The sequence below is a fragment of the Arachis ipaensis genome, chromosome B4 (assembly GCF_059453495.1).
Source record: "Arachis ipaensis isolate K30076 ecotype BB chromosome B4, ASM5945349v1, whole genome shotgun sequence".
Taxonomy (NCBI): Eukaryota; Viridiplantae; Streptophyta; class Magnoliopsida; order Fabales; family Fabaceae; genus Arachis; species Arachis ipaensis.
Genome location: NC_142439.1, coordinates 86,619,150 through 86,639,473, shown reverse-complemented (window position 1 = coordinate 86,639,473; position 20,324 = coordinate 86,619,150). Strand labels below are relative to the sequence as shown.

The 20,324-nt window shown below is 37.2% G+C and overlaps 1 non-coding gene across 1 annotated transcript; it reads left to right on the top strand.

Moving 5' to 3' along the window:
- Positions 1-6,346: 6,346 nt before the first annotated feature.
- On the top strand, positions 6,347-6,454 carry LOC148568244 (small nucleolar RNA R71). The gene has a single exon (XR_015882868.1). It is a non-coding gene; the product is annotated as a small nucleolar RNA R71 (small nucleolar RNA).
- Positions 6,455-20,324: the final 13,870 nt, after the last annotated feature.

Here is a 20,324-nt window from a genome sequence, read left to right as displayed (position 1 = left end):
TCAATTCAATTAGCAAATATAACAATCAATCACGATAAGTTTGATAACTCAAGAGCCTCCAGTTAATCAATTAAAGCCAAGAATATAAAAAGGCTAAATAAGAATCATAAATCTGAAATACCTCAATTGCATTTAATAAAAGGAAATTAATCCAAACATAAAGAGTTCATAAGCTAAATTGGTAAAATAAATAAAAAGGACATTGAACCTGAGAAGAAGTTGAAATAATAAGAAATCCTAATTCCTTTAAGAGGAATCCTAATCCTAATTCCTAAGAGAGAGGAGAGAACCTCTCTCTCTAAAAACTACATCTAAATTATTAAAAGTGAATAATGAAAAGCTTCCTCCATGAATGGATGCATTCCCCCACTTTATAACATCTAATATGTGTTTTTTGGACTTGGATCTGGGCCAAAAGGGATTCAGAAATCGCCGGGGGCATTTTCTGCAGTTTCTGGTGTGTGGCGTCTGTCACGCGTCCGCGTAGGTCACCCGGTCGCGTCATCTGGGATTTTTTTTTATCACGCGTTCGCTTCGGCCACGCGTACGCGTCATTTGCGTTCTGCTTATGGCACGCGTCCGTGTTAATCACGCGTTCGCGTCGTTGCCTTTTCGCGCTGGGCACGCGGCCGCTTCGTCCATGCATTCGCGTCACTGCCCTTTTCTTCAAAACTCCATTTTTGTGTTTTCCTTCCAATTTTGTATGTTTCTGGTATGCGAAATTGCTACTCAGGTTGTGAATTGTTGTTCGAAATTGATTCCCCGGCAATGGCACCAAAAACGGATGCACAGGACCATGGTCTAAACATATCTTCACAACTTCGCATAACTAACCAGCAAGTGTACTGGGTCGTCCAAGTAATACCTTACGTGAGTAAGGGTCGAATCCCATGGAGATTGTTGGTATGAAGCAAGCTATGGTCACCTTGTAAATCTCAGTCAGGCAGATATAAAATAGTAATGAGGTTTTCGAATTTAATTAATAAAATAGGGATAGAAATACTTATGTAAATCACTGGTGAGAATTTCAGATAAGCGAATAGAGATGCTTTCGTTCCTCTGAACCTCTGCTTTCCTGCTATCTTCATCCAATCAGTCTTACTCCTTTCCATGGCTGGCTTTATGTGATACATCACCATTGTCAATGGCTACTTTCGGTCTTCTCTCGGGAAAATGATCCAAATGCCCTGTCACGGCACGACTAATCGTCTGGAGGCATCACCCTTGTCAATGGTTTCATCTTATCCTCTCAGTGAAAATGGTCAACGCACCCTGTCACGGCACGGCTATTCATCTGTCGGTTCTCGATCATGCTGGAATAGGATTTACTATCCTTTTGCGTCTGTCACTACGCCCAGCAATCACGAGTTTGGAGCTCGTCACAGTCATTCAGTCATTGAATCCTACTCGGAATACCACAGACAAGGTTTAGACCTTCTGGATTCTCTTGAATGCCGCTATCATTCTAGCTTACACCACGAAGATTCCGATTAAGAGATCTAAGAGATACTCATTCAATTCTAATGTAGAATGGAAATGGTTGTCAGGCACGCGCTCATAGGGAATGATGATGATTGTCACGTTCATCACATTCAGGTTGAAGTGCGAATGAATATCTTAGAAGCGAAATAAGATGAATTGAATAGAAAACAGTAGTACTTTGCAATAATCTTTGAGGAACAGCAGAGCTCGACACCTTAATCTATGGAGTGTAGAAACTCTACCGTTGAAAATACATAAGTGATAGATGGCCAGCCCCTATGATCTAAGAACCAGGCATCCAAAGATGTCTAATACAATAGTAAAAAGTCCTATTTATAATAAACTAGTCACTAGGGTTTACAGAAGTAAGTAATTGATGCATAAATCCACTTCCGGGGCCCACTTGGTGTGTGCTTGAGCTGAGCTTTAACTTTCCACGTGCAGAGGCCATTTGTGGAGTTGAACGCCAGGTTTTGATCCATTTCTGGCGTTCAACTCTGGTTTTTGATCCCTTTCTGGCGTTGAACTCCAGAATTGGGCAGAGAGCTGGCGTTGAACGCCAGTTTGCGTCATCTAAACTTGGGCAAAGTATGGACTATTATATATTGCTGGAAATCCCTGGATGTCTACTTTCCAACGCAATTGAAAGCACGCCATTTTGAGTTCTGTAGCTCCAGAAAATCCATTTTGAGTGCAGAGAGGTCAGAATCCAACAGCATCAGCAGTCCTTCTTCAACCTCTGAATCTGATTTCTGCTCAAGTCCCTCAATTTCAGCCAGAAAATACCTGAAATCACAGAAAAACACACAAAATCATAGTAAAGTCCAGAAATGTGAATTTAACATAAAAAGTAATGAAAACATCCCTAAAAGTAACTAGATCATACTAAAAACATACTAAAAATAATGCCAAAAAGCGTATAAATTATCCGCTCATCACAACACCAAACTTAAATTGTTGCTTGTCCCCAAGCAACTGAAAATCAAATAGGATAAAAAGAAGAGAATATACTATAAATTCCAAACTATCAATGAAACATAGCTCCAATTAAATGAGCGGGACTTATAGCTTTTTGCCTCTTGAATAGTTTTGGCATCTCACTTTATCCATTGAGGCTCAGAATGATTGGCATCTATAGGAACTCAGAGTTCAGATAGTGTTATTGATTCTCCTAGTTCAGTATGATGATTCTTGAACACAGCTTCTTTATGAGTCTTGGCCGTGGCCTTAAGCACTTTGTTTTCCAGTATTACCACCGGATACATAAATGCCACAGACACATAATTGGGTGAACCTTTTCAGATTGTGACTCAGCTTTGCTAAAGTCCCCAATTAGAGGTGTCCAGGGTTCTTAAGCACACTCTTCTCTTTTTCTTTTTTTTTTTTTTGCTTTGGACCTTGACTTTAACCGCTCAGTCTCAAGTTTTCACTTGACACCTTCACGCCACAAGCACATGGTTAGGGACAGCTTGGTTTAGCCGCTTAGACCAGGATTTTATTCCTTTAGGCCCTCCTATCCACTGATGCTCAAAGCCTTGGGATCCTTTTTATTTGCCTTTGCCTTTTGGTTTTAAGGGTTATTGGCTTTTTGCTCTTGCCTCTTGGTTTTAAGAGCTTTTGGCTTTTTCTTTCTATTTTTTTTTCACCCCTTTTTTTTTTCTGCAAGCTTTGTTCTTTGCTGCTTTTTCTTGCTTCAAGAATCATTTTTATGATTTTTCAGATTACCAAATAACATGTCTCCTAGTCATCATTCTTTCAAGAGCCAACATATTTAACATTCTTAAACAACAACTTCAAAAGACATATGCACTGTTCAAACATACATTCAGAAAACAAGAAGCATTGTCACCACATTAATATAGTTAAACTAAGTTCAAGGATAAATTCGAAACTCATGTACTTCTTGTTCTTTTGAATTAAAACATTTTTCATTTAAGAGAGGTGATGGATTCATAGGACATTCATAACTTTAAGACAAAGTTACTAACTACTAATGATCATGTAATGAAGACACAAACATAGATAAGCACATAACATAGAAAACGAAAAACAGAGAAAGTAAGAACAAGGAATGAGTCCACCTTAGTGATGGTGGTGTTTCCTTCTTGAGGAACCAATGACGTCCTTGAGCTCTTCTAAGTCTCTTCCTTGTCTTTGTTGCTCCTCCCTCATTGCTTTTTGATCTTCTCTTATTTCATGAAGGATGATGGAGTGCTCTTGATGTTCCACCCTTAGTTGCTTCCAATAATTGTGTGGAAGAAAGTGTATCCCCTGAGGTATCTCAGGGATCTCTTGATTTGCAGTCAAATGTTCTACCACTGAGCTATAGACCCTTGATGGAAGCTTTTGTCTTCCCTTTCCTCTTTCTAGAGGTTTCTCTGGCCTTAGGTGCCATCAATGGTTATGGAAAAAACAAAAAAGCTATGCTTTTACCACACCAAACTTAGAATGTTGCTCGCCCTCGAGCAAAAGAAGAAGGAATAGAAGAAGAAGAAGAAGAAGAAGATATGGAGGAGATGGAGGGAGGTGTGTATTCGGCCATATGGGTGGGATTGGGTGGGAAAGAGATGTTGAATTTGAAGGTAAGTGGGTGTATGGATGTGAGTGGTAAAGGGTTAATAGGGAAGAGTGTTTATTGGGAATAGAGGATGATTGAGAAGAGAGAAGAGAGTGAGTGGAGGTAGGTGGGGATCCTGCGGGGTCCACAGATCCTGAGATGATCCTATGGGTTCCACAGATCCTGAGATGATCCTGTGGGGTCCACAGATCCTGAGGTGTTCAAGGATTTACAACCTTGCACCAAATGAGACATGTAAAATGCCCTTGCACACAACTCTGGGCGTTCAGCGCCAGGTTGGTGCCCATTTTGGGCGTTCAACGCCCATTTTTTGCCATTTCTGGGCGTTCAGCGCCAGGATGCTGCCCATTTTGGGCGTTCAGCACCAGAACCATGCTCTGTTCTGGCGTTGAACGCCAGGCAGATGCTTCCTCCAGGGTGTGATTTTTCTTCTGCTGTTTTTGATTCCGTTTTCAATTTTTATATTTATTTTGTGACTCCACATGATCATGAACCTATAAAGACATATAACCAAGAAAAATATAGTTAGATAAAAATTGGGTTGCCTCCCAACAAGCGCTTCTTTAATGTCAATAGCTTGACAGTGGGCTCTCAAGGAGCCTCACAGATGTGCAGAGCTTTGTTGAGACCTCCCAACACCAAACTTAGAGTTTGGATATGGGGGTTTGACACCAAACTTAGAGTTTGGTTGTGGCCTCCCAACACCAAACTTAGAGTTTGACTGTGGGGGCTTTGGTTGACTCTGCTTTGAGAGAAGCTTTTTCTGCTTCCTCTCCAAGGATGCAGAGGGAGATCCTTTAGTTGTAAACACAAGGTTGTCCTTATTTAATTGAAGGATCAATTCTCCTCTGTCCACATCAATCACAGCTCTTGCTGTGGCTAGGAAAGGTCTTCCTAGGATGATGGATTCATCCTCTTCCTTTCTAGTATCCAGGACTATGAAATCAGCAGGGATGTAAAGGCCTTCAACCTTTACTAACACGTCCTCTACTTGTCCATAAGCCTGTTTTCTGGAATTATCTGCTATCTCTAATGAGATTTTAGCAGCTTGCACCCCATAGATTCCCAGTTTCTCTATTACAGAGAGGGGCATGAGGTTTATCCCTGAACCAAGGTCACACAGAGCCTTAAAGATCATGGTGCCTATAGTATAAGGTATTATGAACTTTCCAGGATCCTGTCTCTTCTGAGGCAATGTCAGTTGATCCAGATCACTTAGTTCATTGATGAACAAGGGAGGTTCATCTTCCCAAGTATCAATGCCAAATAATTTGGCATTCAGCTTCATGATTGCACCAAGATACTTGGCAGTTTGCTCTTCAGTAACATCCTCATTCTCTTCAGAAGAGGAATACTCATCAGAGCTCATGAAGGGCATAAGGAGGTTCAATGGAATCTCTATAGTCTCTAGATGAGCCTCAGAGTCCTTTGGTTCCTCAGAGGGAAGCTCCTTATTGATCACTGGACGTCCCAGGAGGTCTTCCTCCTTGGGATTCACGTCCTCTCCTCTCCTCACAGGTTCGGCCATGGTGCTTATGTCAATGGCCTTGCACTCTCCTTTTGGATTCTCTTCTGTATTACTGGGGAGAGTACTAGGAGGGATTTCAGTGATCCTTTTACTCAGCTGGCCCACTTGTGCTTCCAAATTTCTAATGGAAGACCTTGTTTCATTCATGAAACTTACAGTGGCCTTAGATAGATCAGAGACTAAGTTTGCTAAATTAGAAGTATTTTGTTCAGAGTTCTCTGTCTGTTGCTGAGTGGATGATGGAAAAGGTTTATTATTGTTAAACCTGTTTCTTCCACCATTATTAAAGCCTTGTTGAGGCTTTTGATCCTTCCATGAGAGATTTGGATGATTTCTCCATGATGGGTTATAGGTGTTTCCATAAGGTTCACCTAAGTAATTCACCTCTGCTATTGCAAGGTTCTCAGGATCATAAGCTTCTCCTTCAGAAGATGCCTCTTGAGTACTGTTGGATGCAGCTTGCATTCCATTCAGACTCTGAGAAATCATATTGACTTGCTGAGTCAATATTTTGTTCTGAGCCAATATGGCATTCAGAGTATCAATCTCAAGAACTCCCTTTTTCATAGGCGTCCCATTATTCACAGGATTCCTTTCAGAAGTGTAATGAACTGGTTATTTGCAACCATGTCAATGAGTTATTGAGCTTCTGCAGGTGTTTTCTTTAGGTGAATGGATCCACCTGCAGAGGTATCCAATAACATCTTAGATAACTTAGACAGACCATCATAGAATATTTCCAGGATGGTCCATTCTGAAAGCATGTCAGAAGGACACTTTTTGGTCAGTCCTTTGTATCTCTCCCAAGCTTCATAGAGGGATTCACCTTCTTTCTGTCTGAAGGTTTGAACATCCACTCTAAGCTTGCTCAGCTTTTGAGGAGGAAAGAACTTGGCTAGGAAAGCCTTGACCAGCTTATCCCAAGAGTTCAGGCTATCCTTAGGTTGAGAGTCCAACCATACTCTAGCTCTGTCTCTTACAGCAAAAGGAAAAAGCATGAGCCTGTAGACTTCAGGATCTACTCCAATAGTCTTAACAGTATCACATATCTGCAAGAATTCAGTTAAGAACTGAAAAGGATCTTCAGATGGAAGTCCATGAAACTTGCAGTTCTGTTGCATCAGAGAAACTAGCTGAGGTTTCAGCTCAAAATTGTTTGCTCCAATGGTAGGGATGGAGATGCTTCTTCCATGTATATTGGAATTAGGTGCAGTAAAGTCACCAAGCATCCTCCTTGCATTATTATTATTTTCGGCTGCCATCTCCTCTTCTTGTTTGAAAATTCCAAATAGGTTCTTACTGGTTTGTTGTAATTCAGAGTCCTTTCAGGTTCTGGATCTGCTTCAACAAGAATATTCTTGTCTTTGCTTCTGCTCATATGAAAAAGAGGAAACAGAAAAATAATAATAATAATAATAATAGGGATCCTTTTTACCACAGTATAGAGGTCCCTGTGTGAGTAGAAGAAAAGAAAGAGATGAGAGAGAAAGAGAGTTTTCGAAAAAGAGTTAGTGATTTTCGAAAATAGTTTTTGAAAAGTGTTAGAAATTTTTCGAAAATTAAAATTAAAATTAATTAGTTAATAAAAAAAGAATTTTTGAAAAAGGGGGAGATATTTTTTTGAAAATTAGAGAGATAGAGAGTTAGTTAGGTAGTTTTGAAAAAGATAAGAAACAAACAAAAAGTTAGTTTGTTAGTTGAAACAAATTTTGAAAATCAATTTTGAAAAGATAAGGAGTTAGGAAGTTAGAAAAGATATTTTGAAATCATATTTTTGAAAAAGATAAGATAAGAAGATATTTTTGAAAAGATATGATTGAAATTAGTTTTTGAAAAAGATTTGATTTTTAAAATCACAATTAATGACTTGATTCACAAGAAATCACAAGATATGATTCTAGAACTTAAAGTTTGAAACTTTCTTAACAAGTAAGTAACAAACTTGAAATTTTTGAATCAAAACATTAATTGGTGATGTTATTTTCAAAAATTTGATATAAAAATAAGAAAAAGATTTTTGAAAAATATTTTTATAATTTTAAAAAATAACTAAGAAAAATGAAAAAGATTTTGAAAAAGAAAAGATTTTCAAATTGAAAATTTGATTTGACTCATAAGAAACAACTTGATTTTAAAAAATTTTGAAAAAGTCAATCCAAATTTTCGAATTTGATGAGAGAAAAAGGGAAAGATATTTTTTGATTTTTGAATTTTTTTTATGAGAGAGAGAAACATGAAAATGATGCAATGCATGAGAATTTTAGATCAAAACATGTGATGCATGCAAGAATGCTTTGAATGTCAAGATGAACACCAAGAACACTATGAAGATCATGATGAACATCAAGAACACATTTTTGAAAAATTTTTAATGCAAAGAAAACATGCAAGACACCAAACTTAGAATTCTTTAATGATTAGACATAAAGAATTCAGGAATGCATATGAAAAACAAGAAAAGACACAAAACATGCAAATGCAAAGATCAAACAAGAAGACTTACCAAGAACAACTTAAAGATCATGAAGAACACTATGAATGCATGAATTTTCGAAAAAAATGCAAGATGCACATGCAATTGACACCAAACTTATAACATGACTCAAGACTCAAACAAGAAACATAAAAATATTTTTGATTTTTATGATTTTATGATTTTTTTGTATTTTCTTTTAATTTTTTCGAAAATCATTTGAAAAAGAAAAATAAGGATTCCAAAATTTTTAATATGAATTCCAGAAATCTTGCCATGTTAGTCTAAAGCTCCAATCAAATGGTCAGGCATGGCTTAATAGCCAGCCAAGCTTTAGTCAAAATATGAGTGTAATTCATTCAATTTTAAGCCAAAACTTCAGTCCAAAAGAATTTAGACATGGCTTTACAGCCAGCCAGGCTTCAACATGCTTCATGAAACACTAGAATTCATTCTTAAAAATTCTGAAGAAAAATAGATTTTTGAAAACATTTTTTTTTTCGAAAACAAAGGAGAAAATTTTTGAAAGATTTTTAGAAAAAATTTTTGAAAACTTTTTGAAAAGAAAACGAAAAGAAAGTTACCTAATTTGAGCAACAAGATGAACCGTCAGTTGTCCAAACTCGAACAATCCCTGGCAACGGCGCCAAAAACATGGTATGCGAAATTGCTACTCAGGTTGTGAATTGCTGTTCAAAATTGATTCCCCGGCAATGGCACCAAAAACGGATGCACAGGACCATGGTCTAAACATATCTTCACAACTTCGCATAACTAACCAGCAAGTGCACTGGGTCGTCCAAGTAATACCTTACGTGAGTAAGGGTCGAATCCCACGGAGATTGTTGGTATGAAGCAAGCTATGGTCACCTTGTAAATCTCAGTCAGGCAGATATAAAATAGTAATGAGGTTTTCGAATTTAATTAATAAAATAGGGATAGAAATACTTATGTAAATCACTGGTGAGAATTTCAGATAAGCGAATAGAGATGCTTTTGTTCCTCTGAACCTCTGCTTTCCTGCTATCTTCATCTAATCAGTCTTACTCCTTTCCATGGCTGGCTTTATGTGATACATCACCATTGTCAATGGCTACTTTCGGTCTTCTCTCGGGAAAATGATCCAAATGCCCTGTCACGGCACGGCTAATCGTCTGGAGGCATCACCCTTGTCAATGGTTTCATCTTATCCTCTCAGTGAAAATGGTCAACGCACCCTGTCACGGCACGGCTATTCATCTGTCGGTTCTCGATCATGCTGGAATAGGATTTACTATCCTTTTGTGTCTGTCACTACGCCCAGCAATCGCTCGTTTGGAGCTCGTCACAGTCATTCAGTCATTGAATCCTACTCGGAATACCACAGACAAGGTTTAGACCTTCCGGATTCTCTTGAATGCCGCCATCATTCTAGCTTACACCACGAAGATTCCGATTAAGAGATCTAAGAGATACTCATTCAATTCTAATGTAGAACGGAAGTGGTTGTCAGGCACACGTTCATAGAGAGTGATGATGATTGTCACGTTCATCATATTCAGGTTGAAGTGCGAATGAATATCTTAGAAGCGAAATAAGATGAATTGAATAGAAAACAGTAGTACTTTGCATTAATCTTTGAGGAACAGCAGAGCTCCACACCTTAATCTATGGAGTGTAGAAACTCTACAATTGAAAATACATAAGTGATAGGTCTAGGCATGGCCGAGATGGCCAGCCCCTCTGATCTAAGAACCAGGCATCCAAAGATGTCTAATACAATAGTAAAAAGTCCTATTTATAATAAACTAGTCACTAGGGTTTACAGAAGTAAGTAATTGATGCATAAATCCACTTCTGGGGCCCACTTGGTGTGTGCTTGGGCTGAGCTTTAACTTTCCACATGCAGAGGCCATTTGTTGAGTTGAACGCCAGGTTTTGATCCATTTCTGGCGTTCAACTCTGGTTTTTGATCCCTTTCTGGCGCTGAACTCCAGAATTGGGCAGAGAGCTGGCGTTGAACACCAGTTTTCGTCGTCTAAACTTGGGCAAAGTATGGACTATTATATATTGCTGGAAAGCCCTGGATGTCTACTTTCGAACGCAATTGGAAGCGCGCCATTTTAAGTTCTGTAGCTCCAGAAAATCCATTTTGAGTGCAGGGAGGTCAGAATCCAACAGCATCAGCAGTCCTTCTTCAACCTCTGAATCTGATTTCTGCTCAAGTCCCTCAATTTCAGCCAGAAAATACCTGAAATCACATAAAAACACAAAAAATCATAGTAAAGTCCAGAAATGTGAATTTAACATAAAAACTAATGAAAACATCCCTAAAAGTAACTAGATCCTACTAAAAACATACTAAAAACAATGCCAAAAAGCGTATAAATTATCCGCTCATCAGTTTCCTTTCCATCCTTTAAGTCATTCCTGCCTTAGGAGATCTAAAAATACTTAACACACAAATCACGGCATCGAATGGTAATAAAGGGTAGTTTAAATTGATAATTTTTAAGCATAGGAAACATGTTTTTCACATATATCACATAATAAGGAAGGAAAAGTAAAACCATGCAATTTACATGAATAAGTGGGTGAAGGATTGAATAAATCATGTAAATTGAGCACAAAATACATCATAAAATATGGGTTTATCACTCGCCAAGAGGTGGAGGTAATCCAAGAAGAGTACAAGGGAATGGAACTTACAAGACCATTGGAGACGTCCCTTCCTAAGTCACCATCCAACATAACATTTAAGTTGGTAAAATTCTTATCTCTAATCTTTACTTTCCCACTTGAATATGGTTTGATTGAGATGGATGGGCAACTTAGAGCTCTTTGTGGGGTTAAGAGCAAAAGAGAATTTAGTAGTGGGTGGAAATGCCAATCAAGGTCCCTTATGGTTGGAAACTCAAAGTCTAAGTGCAATGGTTGGTATGGTTCTCAACTAAAGGGGTCTAGGAAGATGCTTTGGTGTTTACTTGAGAATTTGGATCACTTCTCACCCAATTGGAATTGTGATGATAAACTTGAAGATGGGTGTAGAAACAAGATTTGGGATCTGGGAATATATGAAGACCAATTTTAGAAGCCCTTAGCTTGTGTGGAACTTCATCAAAGCTTGGTGCCATTGATTTTGAATTTTGGAGCTTACTTGAAGTCCAAGCATTGGTGAAAGTTTCAAGATGAGTTCAAGTATAAGCCGCCATGATAAGGAGCTTCCCGAATGTCCAACTTAAGGACTTAAACTAAAAGTGGTAGCTGGGAGACACCCCACCATGGTAAACTCTTTCCATTCTCTTGTATATATAATCAATGAATGAATTGAGTTACCATTGTAGGTAGTTTTTCTTATTTTCTATACTCTTATACATTTTGCTTTGATTGATAGATTTCTTGTTAGATTTATGTTTTGTTTAGAATAGTTGTTGTTAGATTGTATTTTACTTGAAGTGTAAGTTTTGTGTGTCTTATATTTGAAAATTTTTCAAAAACCAAAAAGATTTGTTGTTAAATTTTAATTTTGATTGTTTTAGAATTCTTGTAGATTAGGAGAGTGCCCTGTTTCTGTTTTCATATGTCTAAAAAAATGGCGAGCCACGCGTAAGCGTGGCCGACGCATACGCGTCGTATGCCATATTGGGACTCCCGGTACAAAAACCTGAGAGTTGCACGAACATCGCGCGGGCACTGTGCGTTTAGCTCAATCTAGACCCACGCGTACGCGTGGGTGACGCTTACACGTCACCTAGACTTTCTACGTTCCACCCGTACGCGTGGGCGATGCTTATGCGTCGCTTGTCCATCCTGCCATCCACGCGTACACGTGGGCGACGCTTACAAGTCGCTTCCGCGCCCTATTTCTTCCCCTTTCTTCTTCTTTCTTTCTTCTTTCTTCTCTCCTTCCTTTTTTTCTTTATACCTTTCTTCTTTTGTCATCTTACTTTCTTATTTTCTTTCTCTCCTTTCAAAATTCTATTTTTATCAATTTTATTTTTCTCATCTTTCATTCTCTTTTGTTTATTGCATTTGCATACTTTTATTCATTACTTTTTAATTTTGTTTTTTTATAGCTTGTTCTTATTTTCTTTTCTAAATTTTCTTATTTTCATACTGGTGTTGAATGCTCTTACTTAATTGTTGAGAATTTCTTGGTTAATCTTGGTGCTTCTAGAATTATTTGATATTGATGGGTAATAAAATTTCTAATTCAATGCTTAACCTTTGATGATCCTTGTATCCTTTGTGCATTCATATGAGCTTACATGTCTTTCATGACCCACTCTTTCTTGTTTGAACTTGATGCTCGACATGCTCTTCATGTCATTCACTCATGCTTTGACTTTACTGTTGCATCAAGTATTAGTTGATATGCCTTAGCTTATATTGTTTCTCACTCACATGTTGTAGCTACCCTGTAGTAGAGAACCATGCTCTCATTTGGTATTAGCCCCCGCCTATGTTCTATTTACTTTGATATCTTTGTGGTAGGCTTTATTTTCTTTCTTTTTCTTTCCTTTTAGGATGGCCACCAAAAGGGAAAGGAAAAGCTTCTAAATAGGGCAACACACAAGTCCTTCCGCACAACCTTTTGGGGAAGCTCATCAATTGTAGCAACCCACCCACCTTGCTCTTCTTTGCATGCACCGAGAACGGTGCAAATTTCTAAGTGTGGGGAGATCGCTCGACCGATCTCCATGGGTAACAATTTCCTCTTTCAACACCAATTCTCGATTTCCTTTGTTAGTTAGTTGTTGCATTGCGTGATAGGTTGCATGTTAGTTAGAATTTGTACATATTTTACCACTTCCTTTTATGTTAGGACTACTTGGTTAGGGTGATGATTTCTTTTTCAAGAAACTGTTTTTAGGGCACTCTACCAATTTGAAAAAATTTTCTGTTGAAATTTCTTGAAGAATTTATTTTGGAACATGGTTTTTGAGCTAAGAACACAAGCATGTGAGTTTTGAGCCTAATTGTGTGGTTACATCATATAACCACTTATTTTTCATTCTTGTGTGCATTATTCTCTTTCTATGATTGTAATCTTTGATTTGTTTGATTCTTTATGTCCATTATTCCATGTATACATGCATTTATATGATTGAGGCCATCATTTCATTTAGCTCACTTATCCAAATAGCCTACCTTTCATCAACCATTATTAGCCAATTTTGGGCCTAGTTAATCCCTTTGTTCTTAATGTTAGCACATCACTACCCCTAAGTGAAAGACAATAAATGTCCTTAATTTGGATCTTTGACTAGCTTAGGCTAGTGAGGGTGTGTATCATTTGGGTATGGGACACTTGGGACATTGGTTGAGGTAAAAGTGTATTTTGTATTTTTGTTGAAAATCATGGGATTAGGTACATGCTTATGCATTAAATATGTAAATCCATATGCATTGATACGTTTGTATGCACTTTGTTGTAAAAAAAATGTAGAAAAAAATAGAAAAAAATAAAAGAAACAAAATATTAAAAAATGCAATAAAAAGGGGACAAAAATGCTCCAAAGTAAAGTAATAATAACAATGCATATGGGATGTGAATTAAAAAGAATGCATGAGTATGTGAAAAAGTGGGAATCATGGGTAGCTAGGTATTGTATTAGAATTATATAGGTTATTATATGTGTTTGGTGAGATCTTAGGTTAATCAAAGATTCGAATTTCAAGCTCACTTGACCATATACTTCACTACCTTTACTCTAGCCCCATTACAACCTATGAATAAGTCCTCATGATGAATGTATGCATGCATTGAATAATTGTTGATTGTTAGATGAAAAAACAAATCATGGAAAGCATGATTAGAAGAGAATTGAGTGATCGACCCTATACACTAGAGCGACTAGAGCGGATACACTTCCGGTGAGGGTTCGATGCTCAATTCCTTGTTCCCGGCTTTCATGAGCTTTCTTCTTGTAAGTCTATTTGAACTTCATTTTGATATTTGAATTGGTAGGATTCATGAATCACCATATGATCTTAGCCCTACTTGTTCATACATGCTCTTGGAGGTTGATTTGCTTTTGACCAAGTAGGTAGAATCATTTAGTGCATTCATATAGATAGGTGCATATAGTTTATTTGCATTAAATAAATGTTCATACCCTTTTTCTTGTCCTTCTTTATTCTTAGCATGAGGACATGCTTGGTTTAAGTGTGGGGAGGTTTGATAAACCCCAATTTTGTGGTTTATCTTGTGCTTTATTTGGGAGATTTTATCAACCTTTCTCATATTTATTCAATGAAATAGCATGGTTTTGTAATTCTCCCTAAATTTGTGCTTAAGTGTGAAAACATACATTTTAGGCCTTAAAATAGCTAAATTTAACTCACTTTAATTCCATTTGATGCTTTGATATGTTTGTTAAGTGATTTCAGGTTTAGAAGGCAAAGATTAGATTGAAGAAATGAAGAAAAAGCATGCAAAGTGGGAGAACTCATGAAGAAATGAAGGAATCGCAAAGCTGTCAAGCCTGACCTCTTCCTACTCAATCGATCATAACTTGAGTTACAAAGGTCCAAATGAAACAATTTTAGTTGTGTTGGAAAGCTAACATCCGGGGCTTCAAAATGATATAAAATTTGTTATAGTTGCCTAACGTTTAAAGACGCGTACAAGTGATGCACGCATACAAATGGGAAGTTGCACGTGACTCACTAAAGGCAACTCGTGGCCAGTGATTTTTGAAGCATTTTAGGCCCAATCCAACTCATTTCTGATGCTATTGAACCCAAGGATAATGAACCAAGTAGTCATAGTTTAGTTTTCATGATGTTTTAAGGTAGAATTCTAGAGAGAGAGAGAGGCTCTCTCCTCTCTTTAGATTTATGATAGAAATTAGGGTAAAGTTAGGTTAATCACTCTCAAATTTCTCTTTCAATTCTTATTTTGATTTTAATTCTCATTATATTTTAGTGTCATATTGTCTTAATCTTCTTAGTTTCTCTTGCTAATTTCTTATTTTGCTCTCTTTTGTGTTGATGAACCATTGTTAGATCTTGATTTCCTTTTAATGCAATTTTATGTTTCCATGTTTCTTTTATGTTGATCTTGATTGTTATTGTTAATTTCTTGCTTATGTTGGTTATGGGTTTCCTTTAATTCTTGCATTTTATGATGTTTACTTTTCTTGTATACTAGGTGTTTGATAAAATGTTTTCTCTAGTTTTTGAGTAGTTTTCTTGACTCTTGGCCTAGGCTAAGGGAATTGAGTGACCTTGAGTCATTGGGTCTGATTGAATTGGTGATTTGAGAACTCTTGGTGGTCAAATTGATAACCATTGATACTAACCTACTACTAAGCTAATTGGTAGCTAGGTTAGGGCTTATGAATTGATGTTGATCAAGCTATTTGATATACTTCAAGTATAGAAGTAAACGTAATGAGCTTGGTTCCTCATAATTATCAATATTTGGTTCGTAGACAAGGATGGTGATCTCAATTACCTATGTCTAGCCAAGAGTTCTTTTCTATTTCTTTATTAGTTCTTGTCATTTACTTTCTTGTTACTTACTTCTCTTGCCAATTTCCAAATCAAACCCCCTTGCATCTTCATAGCCAATAATTAAACACTTCATTACAATTTCTTGTGAGACGACCCGAGGTTTAAATACTTCGGTTAACTTTTATTGGAGTTTGTACTTGTGACAACCAAAATTTTTTATGTGAGAATTGTTTGTTGGTTTGGAGCTATGATTACAACGAAGTTCTTATTTTTATGAGAAAAATTCTATACCGACACTCAATCTCTCATTATCAATTACATGTCACTATATCCATCCAAATTCCAATCTAATCCAATGTGAGAAAGCAATTCTAGCATGATCTTCTCATTCCTCTTCCAAGGTTCAAAGGAGATCCAATTATGAATAGCTTCTTTCCTAAGATAACTATCCAATAGGATGAAGAACAAAAACTTTTTAGCAAAATCAAGAGAAAAGAAAGAAGAAGAAAAATGAAAACTAATATTGATCCATTGAATTACACAGAGCTCCCTAACCCAATGAAAAGGGGTTTAGTACATCATAGCTCAATTCAAATTACAGAGAAAGAAGAGTGCAGAAAACAGCAACAAAAAAATGCAGAAAAATCAAATAAGGGAATTGAACTCCCCGAGCCCTCCTCAGGGCCTCCCAGAGAGCTCTTTCAATCTTCAACAATTCTTCTATTTATAAACATCTTCTCATCTTCAATTGGATCAAGTATTTGGATGTGGGCCTTGGCTGAAGCAGTTAGGAGTGATTCTCAGTGATGTAGAGAAGAGAGATTGCTCAATTATAGAATTCTAGTATCCACGTTGGAGTCAACATTTTTGGGCAAACGTTGAGCCAAACGTTCCTTTGAAAAATGGGTTCTGGTTGCTGTTATCGACGTTTGACTCAACGTTGGAGTGCCAACGTTCTCGTAGCCACGCGTACGCGTGGTTCATGCGTACGCGTGGTTCACGCGTACGCGTGAATGGTCAAATTTGTTATACCACGCGTGCGCGTGCCACACGCGTGCGCGTGCCACACGCGTGCGCGTGGTTGGGCTGAAAAAGTATGTCCACGCGTACGCGTCATTGACGCGTACGCGTCGATGCAAAGTTTCCAACTCCAATTTTTGAAAGCTTATCGCGGACGTTGGCCTTAGCATTGGACTACAAATGCTCCCTCTAACGTTGGCACATCCACGTGTGCGCGTCACCTACGCGTGCGCATGGATGCTAAATTCTCAAATTCTAAAACTGAATGTTTCACATCAAACCTTCGGACGTTACTTTGTCCTCTTGTCAACGTTGCCAATTTCATACCCACTATAAACTATTATATATGGTTGGAAAGCTCTAAATGTTAGATTTCAAACCCAACTGGAATCACCTCAATTGGACATCGGCAACTCAAGTTATGTTCCTTTGAAGGGGATAGGGTCGCTGACATCGGTGTGCAACGATGGAGGCAACGTTGGCACACCAACGTTTACACCAATGTTGGTAAAAATGCCAGATTCGGAAGCTCAAACGTATTGTCCATCCCATACTATTATATATTTTTGGAAAGCCCTAAATGTCTACTTTCCAATTCCATTGAAAGCGCATCATTTGGAGCTCCACAGCTCGAGTTATACTCCATTGAAAGTGCAGAGGTCAGCTGGCCCTACTATAGGTTGGTACCATGTTCATCTATGCACCTTTCATGGCAGTTTTCTCCCTCAATTTTTGTGTACACCATGTAGTGGCATATATGCTTGGAAACCTCTTAATTCTTACTTTTCAATGCCTTTGGAATCACCTCATTTGGAGCTCAGTAGCTCAAGTTATTCTTGTTTGAAGCAGACCCCTTCAGGCTGTGAGGAGCAACGTTTCCAGCAACGTTGGAGCACCAACTTTGGCTCCAACGTTGCTTCCCTTTGCTTCCTTTCATGGCCTTCTTGTTGCTTCTTTTCCTTCCCTTTTCTTAGATTCCTTTCTACCTATCATCAACCAAACAAAATACATCAAAGTATCGCCTTAATCACAAGATAATGCATCATTCATAGCATCAAACAATTCTTTGCATAAATCTCATGAAAATGCACAAAATTAACAATATTTGATTGAATCGAGACAAGCATGAATTTCTCATCAAAATACTTACTTATTGCCTAAGAAATGCATGAAACTATTCTAAAACAAACTAAAAATGGCTTATGAAACTAGTCAAGATGCCCTGGCATCAGCAATGAGAGTAACACTTGAGGCTTGTAAACGAGTTCCTTATATAAGCGTGTTTAAGCCTTATCTCGTTTATAGTGTAAATGAAATAAGAATTCTTATGTCTCGTTTACACCCTAAACAAGATAAACTACATGGTATAAACGAAATAAACTACATGTCATAATACGTGTGCAAACGCAATAAATGAATTTTGTGACGTGTCTTATCTCGTTTTCAGTGTAAACAAGATTATATAAGTATTCTTATTTCATTTATATTATATACCAAATATATAACAATGCAAATGGGAGAAAATACTCCAAATTACGTATATGGTAAATAAAATATGGATCCCGCTAGGGAGACAATGAAATATGTATACAATATCTACAATGGACTCTTTATTAGGCCCAATTAAAATTAAAGCAGAAAATTAACCCTAATCCTATTATGGCTGTTTACTTTAACACACCACCAGATTTTTGCTATTTCCACTTTTTTTTCCCAAATCTCCAATCCTTTTTTTTTCCGTTTCTTCTTCCCCCACTCAAATCCTCCCAATTCGTTGTAGAAACCCGTTACGACGCTAGAACCCTGAGCTCCGCAACCTGCAACCAAGGAAGGTCACAGGTGAACGCAAGCGACCTATTCGTTGCCCTCAAGCACGGCACCGTCGCTGAACATCCGGCTTTCGCTGCAACCCAGTCGCTGGGCGAGAAGCCGCCGATCAAAACTGCCGCCAGGGAGATCTCACCGCCGAACTGAGCATGATTAGATGGTAGTGGTGTTCATAGATTAGTTAGTTTTGTTTTAATTGATTTAATTGGGATTTTTTTTAATTTTATTTTTCCTTACCGATTAGTGAGTATTCTTTTTTTTCAGATGGATTGATTATTATTGTTACAAAGAGCAGTATTTTGGAGCTGTTATGTTTTAGCTTCAGATCCAGGCTTTCAAAAATTGGATCCTAATTTATTAGATGTAACCCACTTTGATTATTTCGTCCTCTTTGTTCTTTATGTCTCTGATCTCTATGATTTTCTCTCTAGTTTCTAAAAAAATAAAATAGTGTGCCATATACTAGTCTTGTATATAGGGAATCCAGCAATAGATAATCATTCATTAGTGTTTTTTATAATTTTCTTTTCTTTTTTAAGGTTTTGTGAATTGTGAGTGCTTTGTGACGAGGATTGTTGTTGTTAAATGGGGTCTGATTCAACACTGCCAAACTGAAAGAATGTGATCAAAGTTTCTTGTGGATTATATATATATATATATATATATATATATATATATGCTGGAATTAGGGAATGATATATCAGCTCTTTGATTTTTATTGCTCATGATTCATCACCACCACTATATACCAGTACTACCACTTTTTGAGAATCATTGTTTGATCCTGTGACTGACTGTTGAGAATTCTGTGGTGTATATGTTCAGTGTATAATTGCTCCTTCATATTACCTATTTTTATTCCTATAATCATTTTGTCTGCTGGAGTTCTTTTTTTTATTTATTTATTTTTTCATCTTCATTGGTCCTGTTTAATAGAACAGTGTACGGAACACATGTATAAGGCCTCCACGTACATCATTTTCAAGATTTGTTTCTGCTTGTCTTTTTTAAAGATTTTATTGTTAACTGTCCCTGGAATTGATTTTGAGAGCATCTTAGATTGTTGTTGGAATTGAGGGTAGAATGAGAGTCGAGTGTTAGAAATGAGGGGATTTTATCTTATTTCTTTTCCTTTAAATAATTAGTACTTGCAATAATACAGCTAGTTGAAAACAGCAACTACACCAGACTAAGCAAAGACAAACCAAACTCTAAACTGGCCGAAGACAAACTCAGATGAGTAAAAAGGTATCCCATTGATTACATGAATACATGAACATATCTGGATATTTTTTACGACGATCTGCTGATCCGTATTTCTTTTGTTCAACAGAAACTAGTCGAGACGCGTTGCTCACCTTGCTACATTAACAACTTATTTACCCACTTGCTACATTAACTACCAGATTATAATGAGTTTACTTACTGCTGACATGCTTAGGGATTTATTTATGTCACATTAGAAAGACTTAATTCCAGGACATATTTTGTTTTTCTACAGTACAATGATTTATTGGTTATGTTACCTTAATATTATCTATGTTTTTTCATATGTTAGAATCCTGGATTTATCAAAGTTGTTTGGTAAAGTTGCCATATTTGTGCATGTTGAAATAGGTGACCAATAAACATCCACCAATATAGCTAAATTGAACATCCGATACCATACTATAATGAACATCCAGTTTAACTTGGTCAAAATCAAAACATTACAACCAAGTGCTACACACTCGAATACTAACGGCTAACCATCCATGCTTAGAGTAAAAATGAACATCCGGTCACTTATGGAAATGAACATCCACTTTAGTTCATTAAAAATACGTAAAAACAATGTCTATAACGAACAGCTACGTACCGGAAAACTCTACATTAAAGCATGTAGAAATCAGGTACAACTTTGCTAAACTATCTCATAAATTATAGAATAACCATCAAATATACTCTTTATGCATTAAGTCTACACGAAATAAAAA